Raw genomic sequence first — 16,605 nt, forward strand, 5'->3', positions numbered from 1 at the left:
AAAGTACGTGGAATTAACTTTACTAGCTGATCTAAACTCGAAGAAAGCATGAAGATTACGTACGCAAATGTTTACTTAATTCTGAACTCCAGGCTACCGGAAGTCTGCTACTAAAGACTAGTTACATTAGTCGTAGATATTTATAAACCAACTGCAGCTAGTGACCCAAGATTCAATTACAACATCAACCCTCCGATTTCTTCGTATGGGCATATTACCAGTGGAGTCAAGAATAAATTCATTCTGTCCTACTGGAGCTTTGGGTCAGGTTGCCAAATCCCGAAGAACTGCTTTCGCCCAGTACTTGAACATCAGGTATTAAATACTGCATTAAGTTAGTGTCAGGACATTTTACAGCACGAGGGAAACTCAAGGGTTGCCTGCCCAACTTGGCTAGTCCATAATCCAGTTCAGGAATTTGTCATGTCACTTGAGATCAGTATGAAATTAAGTTGTGATCCCTTTGAGATCTCTCAGCGCACAAAGTCAGGCTATTACTGCAAGGAGAGTCCGACCCTGGCTCTAGAAAAACTACTTGTTGCAGAACTCATGTCCTTTCCGCCCACTGTAGGGGATCACATCGATAGCGTTCGGCACAGAGCCCCGGCGCTAGTTTAGGGGCGCAGCGGGGCCCGGCGGGGGCGGCGAGCGCGCGTCCCCCCGCCCGCTCAGGCGGCGTCCAGGCGCGAGCAGCTCAGCCAGCCTTGCAGAGGGAGCTCTCGGCAGCTCTGGGGTCCCTCTGCTCGCAGCAGCGCCGCCTGCGCCACTCGGTGGAGACGGAGACTAGCGGCGGCGACGCGCGGACTGGGAGCGACCGCCGAGCTGCCTCGCAGGGCGGCCGGGTAGGTTCCGGGGACCGGGCGGGCTGGAGGATGGGCAGCCTGAGAGGCGTTGGCTAGGGCCCGACACCCATAGTGCACGGAAACCCGGCTGCGCGAGCGGCGGCAGAGAGTCCGGACCCTTGAGGAGAGCGGGCGCGGAAGGCGAGGCGCGGAGATCGCCTGTCGGCTTAGGCTACCGCCTCGGGAGGGGCAGGGAGCGGGCCGCAACCGAGCGATCGGTCCAGCCAAGAGCCGGTCTCGAGGGCACAGACAAAGGAAGAAAAATGGAGTCGCCGGAGCGCGGGCCTCTGTCGCCGTCGCCGCCGAAGGCCTAGCGCGCCGCCAGGAGGGAGGCCTAGCGGGCGGGTGTGTGTTGGGGGGGCCGGCCGGGCCGTGGCGGCGACGGGCAATGGCGGCGGCCGCGCCGCAGCAGGGACGGTAGAGGGAGACAAACACCCCCCGGCGGCGGCGCTGGCGCCGGGCTGCAGCCAGCGCCGACCGGAGCGGCCCCATCGTGACACCTAGAGGCGGCCCGCGAAACCTCCTCCACCCGGGGCCCCCTTACCTCCGCGCCACACCCCCCGCAGCGCCCGCTCCGCCGCCGCTCCACTGCTCCGGCCACCTGGCGTCCCCGGCCAGCTCTGCGCACCCGCACCGGCTACCGCGCCGCCGCTGCCGCCAAAGAAGCAGCTCCGCGCACGGTTTAATCACTCCACAGGCTCGGACACAAAATGGCGGCGGCGTGGTGCAGTGCGCCTGCGTCGGCGCTGCCGGGGCCGCGGGTGCTGATAAGGGAAGGGACGTGTGTGTGTGGGGGGGGGGGGGCTAGCCAGGCGACGAGTGGAGGGCGGGGGAGGAAAGGTGAGGGGAGGGGTTGGCGCAGGGCAGCATGGGAGGCGGCTCCGGGCGCCAACTTTCAAAAGCGGGCGCGATGGCGTAACAGGACGCGTTGCGAGTCACGTCACGCCGCACGCGCCCTCCCGCGCTCTCGCCCGGTCGCGCGTGGGCTCTGCGGACGCCGGGAATTCCGGGCTCCCCTGGGTGGGGCTTTTTGGGTGGAGGTCGCCGCCTGTGGGCGGTCCGGGATCCCGAGTCCGCTTAACCTAGTTCCTTAGCTGCGGCCTCCCGCCCTGAACCCGTGAAGCGGGTGTAGGGTGTTTGGAGGAAACCTGTGCGGGGCTAGGTGGTGGAGCTGAGGCGTTTCTTGGGCCAGGCCCCGCCCCAGTCTCCACCCTAGCCTGGCCCGACTCGCCTTCTGAGCGCCGCACCGCATCCCACCGAGTACCGCCGGGCTGGTCCCCGCGCGTTCTCTTCTCAGAAACAATTCAGCGCCCGCGAGTGACAGCGAGAAGAGCTGTCTTTTCCCAGTGGCTTTTGGGAATGTTTCTGCCCTAGAAGTGGGCTGCTGCTTGTCCCCGGGCCACCTTGTCCCCAGACCAACTGAAGAACAGACTTGGTGCATTTATACGATCAAAGTAGTCGGCTTTTACCGAAAGGACTTTTTATATTTCAAAATGTGTATTTCTTGTGTCTGCCCTGAGGGCTGTTAAACTCTGTGGGCGGGAGGAGTCCTTCAGCCGCTCAGAGTGTGGTCGCCCTTCCCCCTCCCCAAGATGCACCTGCGGGTATGACCCAACCAGCGGTAAAGTTAACCGAAAAGACTGACTTGTATATTCTGATGGCTCCGCGAGGAGAGCCTTTGGTACTTTTAGGAATCTGACTCAGGATTGTATTCTCACCTCCCTTAGATGTGGATAACAAACGAACCTATAGTCAAGGGGACAGCTTCTTCATTTGTTCTGTTATGAGAATGCTGCCACAATAGTGACAGATCTCTGTGTGTGTGTTTTTAAGGGAATCAGAAATCTGGATTTTTTTTTAAAGTGTGAAATTTCCAGATATTTAGACGTTGGCAATTAAACCACGTGTTTTTAAACTGCATGAATTGATTAAACCAGACATGTGATTTAATCTGACTGAAAAAGAGAGAAGTTCCAGTGCCAAATACTAGCACTCCAGCATTTAGAGATGGGGTAATGGAGACTGAGAAGGAGCTGCGAGGAAGGTAGAAGGAAAGACACAGTGTTGAGTTGTGAAATCTAAGGGCAGAAAAGGTTTCAGGTAGGAGGGGAATGGGCAATTGTGTCTAGTGCTGCTGAGAGTTATACTTGGGCTAGAGATATTGTTTCAATTGGTCACCTTGGAGATCACTGGAAAATATCATTGGTGGCCTTGGCTTGATTCATGTTGATAAATCAGAAATGTGTACATGACTATAATGGGTTGAAGAGTGAATGATAAAATGAGGAAATAGAGACTGCACAAGTAGACAGCATGAGAAGTTTTGCTGTGAAAGGAGCAAAGAAATTTAGGGATAGCTAGAAGGATATGGGATCAAGAGAGATTGTTTGTTTTTATCTATTGATGAGAGAGAGAGAGAAACATCGATTTGTTGTTCCGCTTATTTATGTGGGTTTTTTTTTTTTATCCTCACCTGAGGACATTTTTCCATTTTTTGTACAGATAGAGTAGGCGGGAGAGAGAGAGAGAGAGAAACATCGACGTGAAAGGGACACATCGAGTGGCCGCCACCCACACGACCAACCAGGGCCGGGACAAACTGCAACCAATGTACGCGCCCTTAGTGGGAACTGAACCCAGGTCTCTCTGGACCGCAGGCCAGTGTTCTAACCGCTGAGCCAAACTGGCCAGGGCTATTATGTGTTCTTTAGTTGATTCTTTTATGTGCCCTGACCTGGGGTAGAACCCTAAACCTTGGCATATCTGGATGCTACTCTAACCAATTGAGCTATCCGGCCAGGGCAAGAGAGGAGATGTCTAAAAGATGGTAGGGATCTACAGCATGTGTTTGTGCCATTGGGAGTGATACAGAAGAGAGAAGGCTTACTTGACCTATTTAGGAGTGAAATCCATGGGAGGATATAAGGAAACTGGTAGGATTGACCTTGGATAGGAACAGGATGCTTCCATTGTGATAATCTGGGTAACTAAGGTGAAGATGATGCAAATGCAGGAGAGAGGGAAACAGCTTTCTTAGTAGGACTGCCTTGGCAGCACTGGGTACCCATTTGAAGTTTATGATCATGAGTTTAAAGTTAAATCAGTTGGCCTAATGTGTGGTTTTTCTCCAGCAATATTCAGCTGCTTGGGTTTAAACATAAAGAGGGATAATTTGGTTTCTCAACACTAGGACCCAAATGTTCTGAGTCCTCATCTTAAGCAGTTGCCTTATGTGATTAGCTACTCTTCTAGAAATGTTTGAAAATTGTGAAAATTTACATGTGACCCCTTTTCTAGGAACCAAGTGACTCTCTCTCTTATGTACGCACCTCAAGACTCAAACATAAAGAAAAGGCAAACTTAGAGGAAAATTACCTCTGGAATATTTGCGTTTTCTTCAGCCCTCTACCCCAAACAGCTCCTGGTAGCCTTAGGAACTATGTACTAGAAACAACAAAGTTGACTTGCACTTAAATTGTTAGCTTATTTTTCTTTCTAGTACATTTAATAATGTCATTAATTCACTTTCTCAGATTTTACTTCAAACCATCTTATCTTTAAGGGTAAAGTACAAGAACATCTAAGGCTTTAATGTGAACAAAAATATAAGGCAATGTATTTAGGTGGGGAAAAAAACTTGAACTATATTTACAATTATATTTGTAACTGCTATGGTCAGAATATTTGTAGTCCCTCCAAAGTTCATGTTGATATTCTAATGCCAGATGTGATGGCATTAATAGATGGGGCCTTTGGGAGGTGCTTAAGTCAAGAAGATAGAACACTCATGAATGTGATTAGTGCCTTTTAAAAGAGACTTCCTGGAGATCCCTAGCCCCTTCCATCATGTGAAGTCACAACGAGAAGACTATGTTTCTCTCTCTTCTCTCTCTTCCTCTCTCTCCCTCCCACTCTATCTGAACAAAATATCGAAAAATGTCCTCGGGTGAGGATAAAAAAAATATATATATATATATAGCCCTGGCCGGTTTGGCTCAGCGGTTAGAGGGTTGGCCTGCGGTCTACAGAGAAGACTATGAACTGGGAAGAGGGCCTTCACTAGAATATGACCCTGTTGGTGCTTTGACCTTTGTCTTCCCAGCCTCCAGAACTGTAAGCAATACGTTTCTGTTGTTTATAAAGCACCCAGTCAATGGTATTTTGTTATATCAGTAGTATTTTGTTATAGCAACTAGGACAACTATATTTATATTATATCAACTATAATTACAACTATATGACCTCTGAATCATCACTTAGAAGCCAGGAATGGGGTCTAAGTGGCCTTGGAGCCAGCTTTCTGAAGACAAAGATCCATATGCTGCTCTGACACAGCTGAGAAAAAGCTGAGGGTCAATAGGGAGGAACAAAAGGAATGTTTTCTTCGCCTTGTAGGAAATTGAAATGTGTCCTACTTTGTAGAATCACTAAAGAACAGCCAAACCTAAAGGATAAGATGTGATGTTTCAGGCTGGACAGAAACAAGCTGAGAAGGAAAAGTAATGTGATGAGAGACTGAAACAGGATGATAAAAATAAGGACAAGTTTGTTCCCTGCAGTACTATATTAGAGTACCTCACTAATGAGAACTTTGGTGATTTAAAACCACTCGGTGATCTAAGGATGTGTTTTTCTCATGGGCTGCCTTTTAGGTTTGTAGTCCATAGGAGTTCAGGACATTATCAGCAGAGAGCTGTCAGCTTACCACATGGCATTAGTGAAACCACCATGTTCCAAGATCTGGCTTTCAGCCTCACAGGTAGGACCAGAAATGTAGCCTGTATCCTGAGAGTGGATTTCTTCTGTAGGGACTTGTTAGGTTCACAGGAACTTGGTGGATGAGCAGAGTGCCATTTTACTAACTGGCAAGTGGACCAGTGCTTTTGTGCTGGTAAAAAGTGTTCTATCTCTACTGGAGAGCCTCCTGGGAAGCCATATTACTAGAAAGCTTTGGTGAATGGCTTATTAGATTAAGAGATATTATAACTTAAATGTTTAATATCACCTTCTCTGGATGCTGACGTCATATTGTCCAGCATTCGAGTCTTATGTTGGCCCCTTATTAGCTGTGTGACCTTGGGTGAATTAGTAACAACTCAACTGCAGGTTTCTTCTGTATAACATTGGATGATAATTGTACTTCAAACAGTGGTAAGGATTAAATGAGACAATGCAAGAAAAACTTTTTGTATAGCCCTAGGCACCAGTAATCATACAATAAATGTACACTATTGTTATTTTTTAAAATATGTTTTTATTGATTTTATAGATAGAGAGGAGAGAGACAGAAACACCACTGTGAGAAACATTGATTGACTGCCTCTTGCATGTCCCTTATTGGGATTGAGCTCAAAACCCAGGCATGTGCCCTGACCAGGAATTGAACCGGGACTTCTCAGTCCATGGGATGACTCTCAATCCACTGACTGGCCAGGCTACACTATTATCATTATTTTTTATTTTTATGCTTCTTGTTACCTACTCTCACTCCAAATTCACTTCTGATAGATATGATCTTTCTAGATTCATTAATAGAATTAGTTACTGACAGGCTTTCCTTGGCCTGGGAGCCATTCTTTCTGGAGAAGGTGTCTTTGTGCTATAATTCTCAGGAGAACAGTTTTATTTCCAAGATCTTCCTTGGCTCCTACAAGTTGCCCTATAAAGCTTGCAATAATTGTGATTGTTTGTGTATTTTGTTTGTTTGTTTTGTAACTCTAAGCAAGAGAATCAAATGAAGGAGAGACAAAGTAACTGTGGGCAAGAATCTTCCTGTCCAGTTTGGGGAGAAGACCTAAAGTTACACCTGAATACTCCTGATGCTTCTGTATCTACTGTGGACATGTGAGATATAATTCAATTCAACAAGCATTTATTGAGTACCTACTGAATTCAACTCCCTCTTCTAGCCCCAGGGGATACAAAGATGACCCGAGATGTGTTTCCTGCCCTTAAATTCAAAGTTTAACTGGTCAGACTGGTTAGAAAACAACAAGATTTTATGCAATAATTATTATAATGGGAAGAAATGGACGTATAGGTAAAGGAGCAACTCATTCCCCAGGAATATTTTGTTTAAGCTGGATATTAACAAGCAAGGCAGCCCTGGCTGGTTTGGCTCAGCAGTAAAGCATCGGCCCATGGACCAAAGAGTCACAGGTTTGATTCTGGTCAAGGGCAAGTACCTTGGTTGCAGTTTGTTGCCATTTGGTCCCTGGACTTCGGGAGGCAACAGGTCGATGTGTCTCTCTCACTTCGATGTCTCTCTCCATCCCCCCGCCCCCCACTCTATCTGAAGATAAAAATGGAAAAAAGTATCCTGAGGGGGCGGTTAAAAAAAAAGCAAGGCAAAGGAATATAAGGTGAAGTCATAATAATCAAGGGCATAAAAGGCACATGGGTGTTAGGGGGACAGCAGGTCATCCCACACCATTTGACTAGAGTGTAGAGTATTGGTGCCAAACCTTATAAGACATTTGGAAAGCTTTCAGTGTCAACTGTCAAGGCCATCCACTTTCTCCTACCATTTTATTATTTATTTTAAGAGTATTCTTTTTTTTTTTTTTCTTTTCTTTTTTATTGATTTCAGAGAGAGAGGAAGTGAGAGGGAGAGATAGAAACATTGATGAGAGAGAACATCGATTGGCCACCTCCTGCATGCCCCCCACTGGGGATGGGGCCCACAACATGGGCATGTGTCCTGACTGGGAATCAAACCAGCGACCTCTTGGTGCATGGGTCGATGTTCAACCACTGAGCCATACCAGCTGGACTCTCCTACCATTTTAAAGACCTGCCCTTCTACATCACCTCCTACCCAAACCAGCTAAGGAATTTTTTGCCTTACTGATGTCTGCTTTCTTCAGACCCCTGTAAAAGCCATATTTATTTTTTACCTCTCAGCTCAAAATACTGCTTCCTAAAGTTTAAAGGACTTTACCTAGACCTAGAGCCCATATTTGGGAAATAGCTTACATTTGTTGTCTGTGCTCCCATTTTTCAGACATACAGTGATCATTCTTTAGTTATCTTATTTTGCAAAACACCTTTTCATGCCTGCCCTTTTAATTGCTGTTCATAGCATTATTTGAAGAGCCAGACACAGTTTTGTACCAAACTCAAGAAATTACTTGCTCAGAATCATCCAATGACTTGTTGGCAAAACCAGAATGAGTACTTAGACCTCCTAGTCCCACCTGGCTGCTCAGAGGTCCTCACTCTGTCAGATACATTTCTAGCTATCCTATGAAGATTATTTTATTTATTTATTTATTTATTTATTTATTTATTTATTTATTTATTTATTTATCTTTATTGATTTTAGAGTGGAAGGGAGAAATAGAAACATCGATGAGAGAGAACATTGATTGGCTGCCTCCTGTATGCCCCACGGTAGGGATTTGGCCTATAACCTGGGCATATGCCCTGACTGGGAATCAAACCAGCAACCTCCTGGTGCATGGGTTGACGCTCAACCACTGAGCCACATCAGCCAGGCTGGAGATGATTCTTTAGCTAAAGGGCTGCTTTGGAAGGGGAAGGGAAGGGAGGTCTAGCAGATAGGCTCTGTGCTTCTGTTCACCCACCCTCCCCTACTTCTCCAAATTTTATGTGATTTGTTCAGGGAGAAAAAAGGTTTCTACCTCTAAAACAAGTTGGACACTACTGCCTTAACCCAAATGAAGGGTTTTTTTGTTTGTTTGTTTGTTTTTTTGTACAGAGAGAGTGGGAGGGAGAGAGAGGAAGAGAGAGAGAGGGAAACATCGATGTGAAAGAGACACATCAAGTGGCCGCCACCCGCACGACCAACCAGGGCTGGGGACAAACTGCAACCAAGGTACATGCCCTTAGCGGGAACCGAACCCGGGTCTCTCCGGACCGCAGGTGGACGCTCCAACCGCTGAGCCAAACCGGCCAGGGCCAAAGGAAGGGTTTTAATGATGGAAATTTCAGGCACTTGGAAGGCAGATGATAGCAGAGGTATTTAGAGTGATGACATTAATCTATAAGTATATCCTGAAAAACTTGAGACCCAGGTCTATGCTTGAGGTGAGGTAGTATTGGAGATAGATTATGTCCTTAGTCCTCAAGTGCCTTATATTTTGTCTTATATTAGTCTGGGGAGGCCACACTAAACCTCATGAGCATTAGTAGGTAAAAGTCAAGATTGGAGAGGCAAGTAAAAGGTATGGACTGCAGGTGTAGGAGGAACAAATTGGTCACTGGACATCCCAGTGGTCATATGAGACTTCAAGCTTCTGACTCTAGCTTACAGCCTTCTCTTGCCCCAGATCTTCATAACCAGCTTCTTTCTGGATTCAATGGAACCTCGGTTCTTGAACTTAATTTATTCCGGAAGGCTGCCAGAGAAGCGATTTGTTTGAAAACCGAATCACTTTTTTCTATTATAAATAATGTAAATTGAATCAATCCATTCCAGGTCCCCAGATGATTTCGTTTTAACATTTCTTATATACAGTACCTGTCTAAAGTACTGTTTAATCTATAAACAAACACTTCTTAAATTTATTGAACCCATCCCCTACTAGCCTTAAACGAATCACTTGCAGCACTCATTCCAGGGGTATCTTTCAGGAAGTCAACATTTGGCATTTTTGCTTTTTGACATCACTGCCTCCAAAAAGCTGTCACTGCTTTTAGTTTATCCAAATCAACAACAGTTTTTCTACCTCTTTAATTGCCTTGTGATCATTGTTTCTTTCACATTCTTAGCAACATTAGCACTCCTTTTTTAAGTTTCAATGACAATATGGTTTTTATTGCATCTATTTATTTACATTTCACCTTTTTTTTAAAAAAAAATTCTCACCCCAGTATACTTTTTTCCATTTTTATCTTTAGATAGAGTGGTGGGGGGAGAGAAACATGGATGCAAGAGAGACACATAGAGAGTGCCTAGAGGGGGAAAAGGAGAAACATCTGCAACAAAAATAAATTAATAAAAACATTTTGGGGGGGGGGGGAGACACATCAATTGGTTGCCTCTCACACGACCCCGAGCAGGGCCAGGAACCGAACCGCAACCAAGGTACATTACCTTGACCAGAATCAAACCTGTGACTCTTTGGTCTGTGGGCCAACACTCTAACCATTGAGCCAAACAGACCAGAACAACATTAGTACTCTTGATGGCCTCTTTATGTTCTAAAATTGTGTTAATTGTCCATTTTGCCAGCAACAAAAACAAAAATATTCACAGCAGGATTTCTTGAGATGTTAACAGCTCGAGGCTTAGTGGTCAACTGACTTGCATTCTCTTCTATGTATCAGCATGAAAGAGTTGTCTAGTCGACGGAAGTGATGGACTGTGGGTGATGATGTGTCCACGTAGGTTCATCGACTATAGCAAATATCCCACTCTGGTGGGGGATGTTGATGGTGGGCAATGCTATACATGTATACAGGGAGGATATGGGAAATTTTTGTACTTTTGCTCCAGTTTGCTGTGAATCTAAAACTGCTCTAAAAAAAAGTCTATTAAAATGTTTTTTAAAATAGTCAAAAAAAAAAAAAGAGAGAGTTGTCTGGTCAAGAACCAAAGTTTGTTAATGACCAAGACATTTTTGCCGCGAACAATTTGGTCAAGAACCGAATTGTTCCAGATGGGAGATGGCCGAGAACCAAGGTTTGAGTGTACTTTCTCCAGGATGGCTTCCAGGCCATCATTATGGGCCTTATCACTCTTCTCCCAACCTGCTTCTCTGGGGCTCCCCTTTTTCAATGAAAGATACTATTATCCATCCATCACTCAGGCCAGAAACCTGGGCTTGATTCATTTATCTCTCACATCCTGTCAATTACCAGATCCTGTCTATTCTGCCTTAAGAACATGTCTTCATGCTAACCTCTCCAACCATACTGCCTCCACCCTGGCCCAGGTCCCTATCACCTCTCCTAACCACAACTTCAGACTCCTCACAGCTTTTTGCCTCCACACAACTGCCTTAGTAACCGTTCTTTTGTTGTTATTGTTAATCCTTACCCCAGGATAGTTTTTCCAGTGATTTTTAGAGAGAGTGGAAGGAAGGGTAGAGGAGGAGAGAGGGAAAAACTTCGATGTGAGAGAGACACATCGATTGGTTGCCTGCCACAAGTGCCCCAACCAAAGCTGGAGACCCATCCATCCTGCAACCCAGGTACATGACCTTGACTGGGAATTGAACCTGAAACCCTCCAGTATGTGGGCCAACACTCTAACCTGAGCCACACCGGCCAGGGCTTGAGTGACCTTTCTAAAGCCAGAGATGTTATCTAAAAATTCCCCTCCTTTAAGCCCAATGGTGGCTTTCCAGTGCCCTGGGGGTAAATTTCAAATTCCTCAGCTACTCTAGAAGGCCTCTGTGACCAAGCATCTGATCACCTCTTTAGCTTCCTTTCTGACTGCCTGCTCTGGCTCCTATGGATTCAATTTGCTTATTTCCTCCACTAGTCTAACAGCTCTTCCTCTCTATATTGTCCCTTGATCAGGCTTCCTTTCCATTCTTTAAATGGGATCTCGGTGGTGAAAGTGTGTTCTAAAGAGCTGTGCTTTATGGGGGACTACAGGGAATGTTTTGAGTGTCCAGGCTTTTTCTGTATTGAACATACTTGAAACGTTTTTAGGTTGTGTTTGAGATAAGACCAAGACATCAATTAGGAAACTGGATATAGGGAGCTGAGAGCTGGATACAAGTGTTAGAGGTATTCATCAAAACCTAATCTTGATCACCTGCTGTGTATTTGGCCTTGGTTGCTGGGTATAGCAAAGCAGATGCTGCCTAATTAGAGAATTGTCTGGAACGTGTTAAAAATATAGATTCCCGCCCCCTCCCCCAATAGATTCCCTGACCCCACCCCAGACCTCTGAATTTGAATCTCCAAGGCATTTCTCAGGTGAATCTTAGAACTGGGTAAGTTGGAAAGACCTAATCGTATTTCATTTATAAGAAATATCCAGAATAGGCAAATCTATAGAGACGGAATGTAGATTAGTGGTTGCCTCAGTGTGGGGATGGGGCTAGGGAGATGTGAAGGCCCGATGATAATAGATAAGGGGTGCAGTTTCTTTTGGGGGTTGTTGAAAATGCTTTAAAATTAATTGTGGTGGTGATTGCTCAATTCTGTGACTACCCTAAAAGCCATTGAACTGTATGCTTTAAATGGGTGGACTGCATGGTATGTGGACTAAATCTCAATAAAGCTGTTTAAAAATAAGTAAAACAAAAAACTTGGGCCAGCCTACAATAAGGGACTTGGGTGGTGCCTGTTACCTAGTAGAATAGTCAGTAAATACTTATGGATATATCAGGGTGGGGCAAGAGTAGGTTTACAATAGTTTGTATGGAATATAATATAGTAATTAATAATAACACAAGAATAAACTATGCTTCGCCTACTCACAACTTTTGCCCCACCCTGTACATTGGAGAGTACAAAGTAAATGAGCAATTGCAGTGGGTGTCATTAGTACTACACTAGGGAAGTGCAGGTTCCTGTAACAAGAGCATAGTGGAGGGGCAGCTTCCTGAAGAAATCTCTGATGTCTAAGTTGAAGCTTTTCAGGTGAACAGGCATTATTAGCAAGGCAGGATAAGGGATAAGAGTGTGTACCATGATGGGACAAGGAAGCCCTGCACTGAGGCTTCAGTGTAGAGTGAGAAGTTAGGTGGCAGAAGTGAGGCTGGAGGTGGGGCAGACTCAAAGTGCTTTGTGAGCCCTGGCCAGTTTGGCTCAGCGGTTAGAGCGTCGGCCTGCGGTCCAGAGAGACCTGGATTCAGTTCCCGCTAAGGGCATGTTATCTTGGTTGCAGTTTGTCCCCGGCCCTGGTTGGGTCATGCGGGTGGCAGCCACTCGATGTGTCCCTTTCACGTACATGTTTCTCTCTCCCTCTCCCTCCCACTCTATCTGAACAAAAAATGGAAAAATGTCCTTGGCGAGGATAAAAAAAAGGGGGGGGGGCTTTGTGAGCCAGGTTGGGGGGTTGGAATTTTCCCTAACAGAGAACCTGTAGTGGTGGCTTTATGTCTTAGAAATCACTCTGACTGCGCTGTACAGAATAGATGGAAGAGGAGCATGACCACGAGCAGGAAGCCTGAGAGGGGCAGTTTTGGTATCTACAGGAGACGTCAATATGTCCTGAATCTGATTGGTGTCAATAGAGATAAAGAGAAGTGGATAGCATTTAGAAATAGTTAGGGCATTTAATTGAGAGGATTCTGATGGCTGGGAAGAGGGGACTGAAGAAAAAAGTCAAGGATGAGGCTCAGTTGTGTGTCTTGGGTCCCTGGGAAGTTGGTAACCCCAAGAGCCCCAGAGGAGAAACAGATTTTGAGATGTTGAGAGTGATTTGGAGCATGCTATTCAAAAGGAGTGTCCAGTCAATCAGCAGTTGGGCCCTGGCCAGTTTGGCTCAGTGGTTGGAGTGTCAGCCGGTGGACCAAAGAGTTGTGGGTTCGATTCCGGTCAAGGGCACGGTTGCGGTTCACCCACAGCTGTGGTCGGGGTCATGCGGGAGGCCACCAATTAATGTATTGATGTCTCTCTCTCTCTTTCTCCTTACCTCCTTCCCACTCTGTCTGAAGATAAATGGGAAAATATCCTTGGGTGAGGATTTAAAAAAAAAAATCAGCAGTTGGATATGAGGGTCTGGAGGAGAGGAGAGTGTCAGGTAAATCACTGGCATACAGCCTCAGCATATAGATGGAAGACAGAGGAATGGATGAGGTAGTTCAGGGAGTGTATTTCAAGAGCAAGGAGAAAAGGGTGTAGAATGGAATCCTGTGGAGTGATGTTTGTAAGATGATGCTTGAGGAAGAGATGGGGGAGGAGGTTTTAAGGAGAGTCAGAGGAAATAACTAGAAATGTAGGTGTTAGCTATAGCAATTCATCTGCTTATTCAGCTGCTGTAAGTCAGCATTTATTGAGGGTCCATATGTCCTGGGCATATTCAGAGACATGTGAAACTTGACTGTTGACATCAAACTTAAACCATGGCCATCACCCCATTTCAACCTCTGAAACAAGAGGCCCCTTTCTTGTAGGCTGCTGACAGTCTTATTTCCTTAATGATAGATTTTTCTTCCTTAAAAGTTTTATGGGCCCTGGAGTTCTTCCCAAGGTCACCCTCCTGTATTACTAAGGCCCAAAAGAGCCAGGTCCAGCAGTCAAGTCTTTTGTCCATGGGGGATGTATGGCCTGAACAGGATACTCCAGGGCTGTCGGGGCAGGAAGCATATGGAAGGAAAGGAGGAAATATGTTATATGCCGAGGATTTAGCAAATTATACCCACATGTCAAGGCATAGAAACATACAAGAAAGGCACCCCCGCTCTGTGGGTGAGACAAAGAAACAGTCCTCTTCCCATGTGCCAACCCATCTGCTTTTTTGCCTTCACAAACATGCTTTTTTTCTTCATTTTGGTTCTCTGCAGCTTTGAATACATGAGGAAGAAGAGTGGGAGACAAGAAGAAAGGTAAGGTTGGAAGAGGGCAAGAGGAAAGGAGAGGTATTGGTGGGGAGCCTCCAGTGAACACCAGCACAATAAATCAGATCCTGGACTTCCTCAGCCTGGCCCATTTTTTTTTGCACTGTGCTCGTACCAGTTTCCTTCCAGGAAGAATCCCAACAATGATGGCCAAGGCATGGCTGAGGCCCTGAAGGACTTGATAGGGCAAAGGATTAAGGCTTTTTTGTCTTGGCTTTGACAGTCCTTTACCTGTACTTGGCTGTGCTCACAGTACCCACCCTGACCCTCATACTCATCTTTGGCTAGGACTGCATACTTTTGCTGTGGCCTTAGGATTCTCTGTATAGGGGACAGGAAGTTAGGGGCCCTATCCATTTCCAGCATTGGCAAGCAGTGATGTAGGGCCACTCAGATTTTCAGTGACAGTCCCAGATGACCTTGAAGTGGGATGATTTTTCCACCCTACATTTCTTGCCTAGGCTGTCCTCTCCTGTGGATTGAGCTGTTGTGAACTTGTGCCCCCCCAGTCACCCGGCTACACTTTCCCAGGACCTGTCAGCCAGTGTTTACTTCCTCTTTCCCCACCACACAGGCTACACTTTGGATGCAAGTACACAGTCCTGCCTTACCAGTGGGCCTCTTGTAGGGCCCCAGGGGCTCCTAGAGTTGGTTCTTGGACTGTAGTCCTCTTGCAGGGGGCCTTGGGGTAGGCCTAAGCTGTGGCCAGCTTTGGGTGCTGGCTTGTTCTCTTTATCACATGTTTGCCTTTTTCACCCTCTGCCATACCAACCTACCACCCAAAAAGCTGAACTACACACCATCCCGCCCATGATATCCTTCAGTTACTGAGAGAACATAGCTGTGCCAATGTGTTGAGAGCTGCCTGCCTGCCCGCAACCCCACCCATCTGGAATGAGCCACCTGCATCCACAGACAGGTGTTTCCTGTGCTTCTTCCTGTTGCCGTTTTTTTTTTTTTTCTTCTCAGCATGGCTTCCCCAGCAGGTGGTTAAGGGCCTGTCAACCTCTTATACACAACTCTAAAACACAGGGGTGGTGTAGGGGGTTTGGGCTCCCTGGGGATCTGGGTCATCCCCTCCCCACAGGAGGGACTGTTGGCACCCTATTAGCTCTGCCTGCATGCAGGTGCACCCTTTCCCCAGTGTGTCACATTGCTTTGCTACCACCACAGGCACTGGGACATGAGTGGACTTGGGGAGTGGGCAAGGCCTTGCCTGTGCACCATTTCCCTAGCCCCTGGATAATGAAAGCTCTGGAGTGAGAAGGGGAAGGGTGGAGGGCCAGTTTCTCTAGCCTTGGGTGTGGGCCTCCCTCAGGGCCTCCTTGGAACAGGCCTGCCATCCTGAAACCCCACCCCACCCTCAAGTTCCTCCCATAGAACTTTTAGCCTTCTGGAGTTAATACACTTAACATGCTGGGCAGCTCTGAGAGAGGAGATGAACCCTCCCTGGAGTCTTGCTTCACAAAGCAAACAGGTCAGCTGGCTGTGGGGGCCACAGGCTTCAGTCAGGTTTGTTATTATAGAGAGGAGGCAGCTCAGGGAGAGGGACTTGCTGTTTAGGGTCACAGGATAGCCATCCTGGTCTTCTTATTCCCAGGCCCTAGCTCTCCCCTCTGTAAGGATCTCCTCTCTTACTACCCAGCCCTCAAGGAGCTTTTTGTGCTCAGACCCCTCTGTAGGAAGCTGAAGCTGCCAGGGCTGAGGGGAAGACCTAGAAGCCTGGCATTTTCTGACGGGGTTCTGCTGCCCCCTGGTGACCAGAAGCTCCAGCCATCACCAGGCCTTGTTTCTTCTGCCTGCTTCTTCCTCTTTGCCTCCTGGCAGCAGCATGCTAGCTGCTAGGGAGCCATTCCCAGGACTGGCACCCTTTAGGCCTTCTCTAGGCCAACTCCATGGTTTGGCTCCAGCCTGGGCTCCTCAATTCCAGGCCCAGGGCACGCCCAGCCTGCAGGGTGAGCCTCCTCAGCAACACACCACCACCCTTTTTCACTGCCCTCTTCTCCAAGCCCACTTCCAGGCTCTGGGCTCTGTTTTTTTGTGTGTTTTTTTAAAATAATTTTTTCTTAATCCTCACCTGAGGATATTTCTCCATTTCTTTTCAGAGTGGGAGGGAGGGAGGGGGAGAGAGAGAGAGCAAAACATTGATGTGAGAGAGACACTCGATTGGTTGCCTCCTGCATGACCCTGACCAGGGCTGGGGACCAAACTGCAACTGAGGTACGTGCCCTTGGCCGGAATTGAACCCGCGACTCTTTGGTCCACAGGCCGATGCTCCA

At 47.0% G+C, this 16,605-nt stretch overlaps 1 protein-coding gene across 1 annotated transcript in view; it reads left to right on the forward strand.

The window, feature by feature from the left end:
• The first annotated feature begins 811 nt into the window (after positions 1-811).
• Positions 812-16,605, forward strand: part of LOC118639361 (agouti related neuropeptide) — a 60,380-nt gene continuing 44,586 nt past the window's right edge. Inside the window, exons 1-2 of the mRNA XM_036275735.1 lie at positions 812-842; positions 14,273-14,314. The gene's annotated coding sequence lies outside the window, so the exon portion shown is untranslated. The remainder of the gene's footprint in view (positions 843-14,272; positions 14,315-16,605) is intronic.

Source organism: Molossus molossus, unplaced genomic scaffold (genome assembly GCF_014108415.1).
Source record: "Molossus molossus isolate mMolMol1 unplaced genomic scaffold, mMolMol1.p scaffold_m16_p_21, whole genome shotgun sequence".
NCBI classification, from domain to species: domain Eukaryota; kingdom Metazoa; phylum Chordata; class Mammalia; order Chiroptera; family Molossidae; genus Molossus; species Molossus molossus.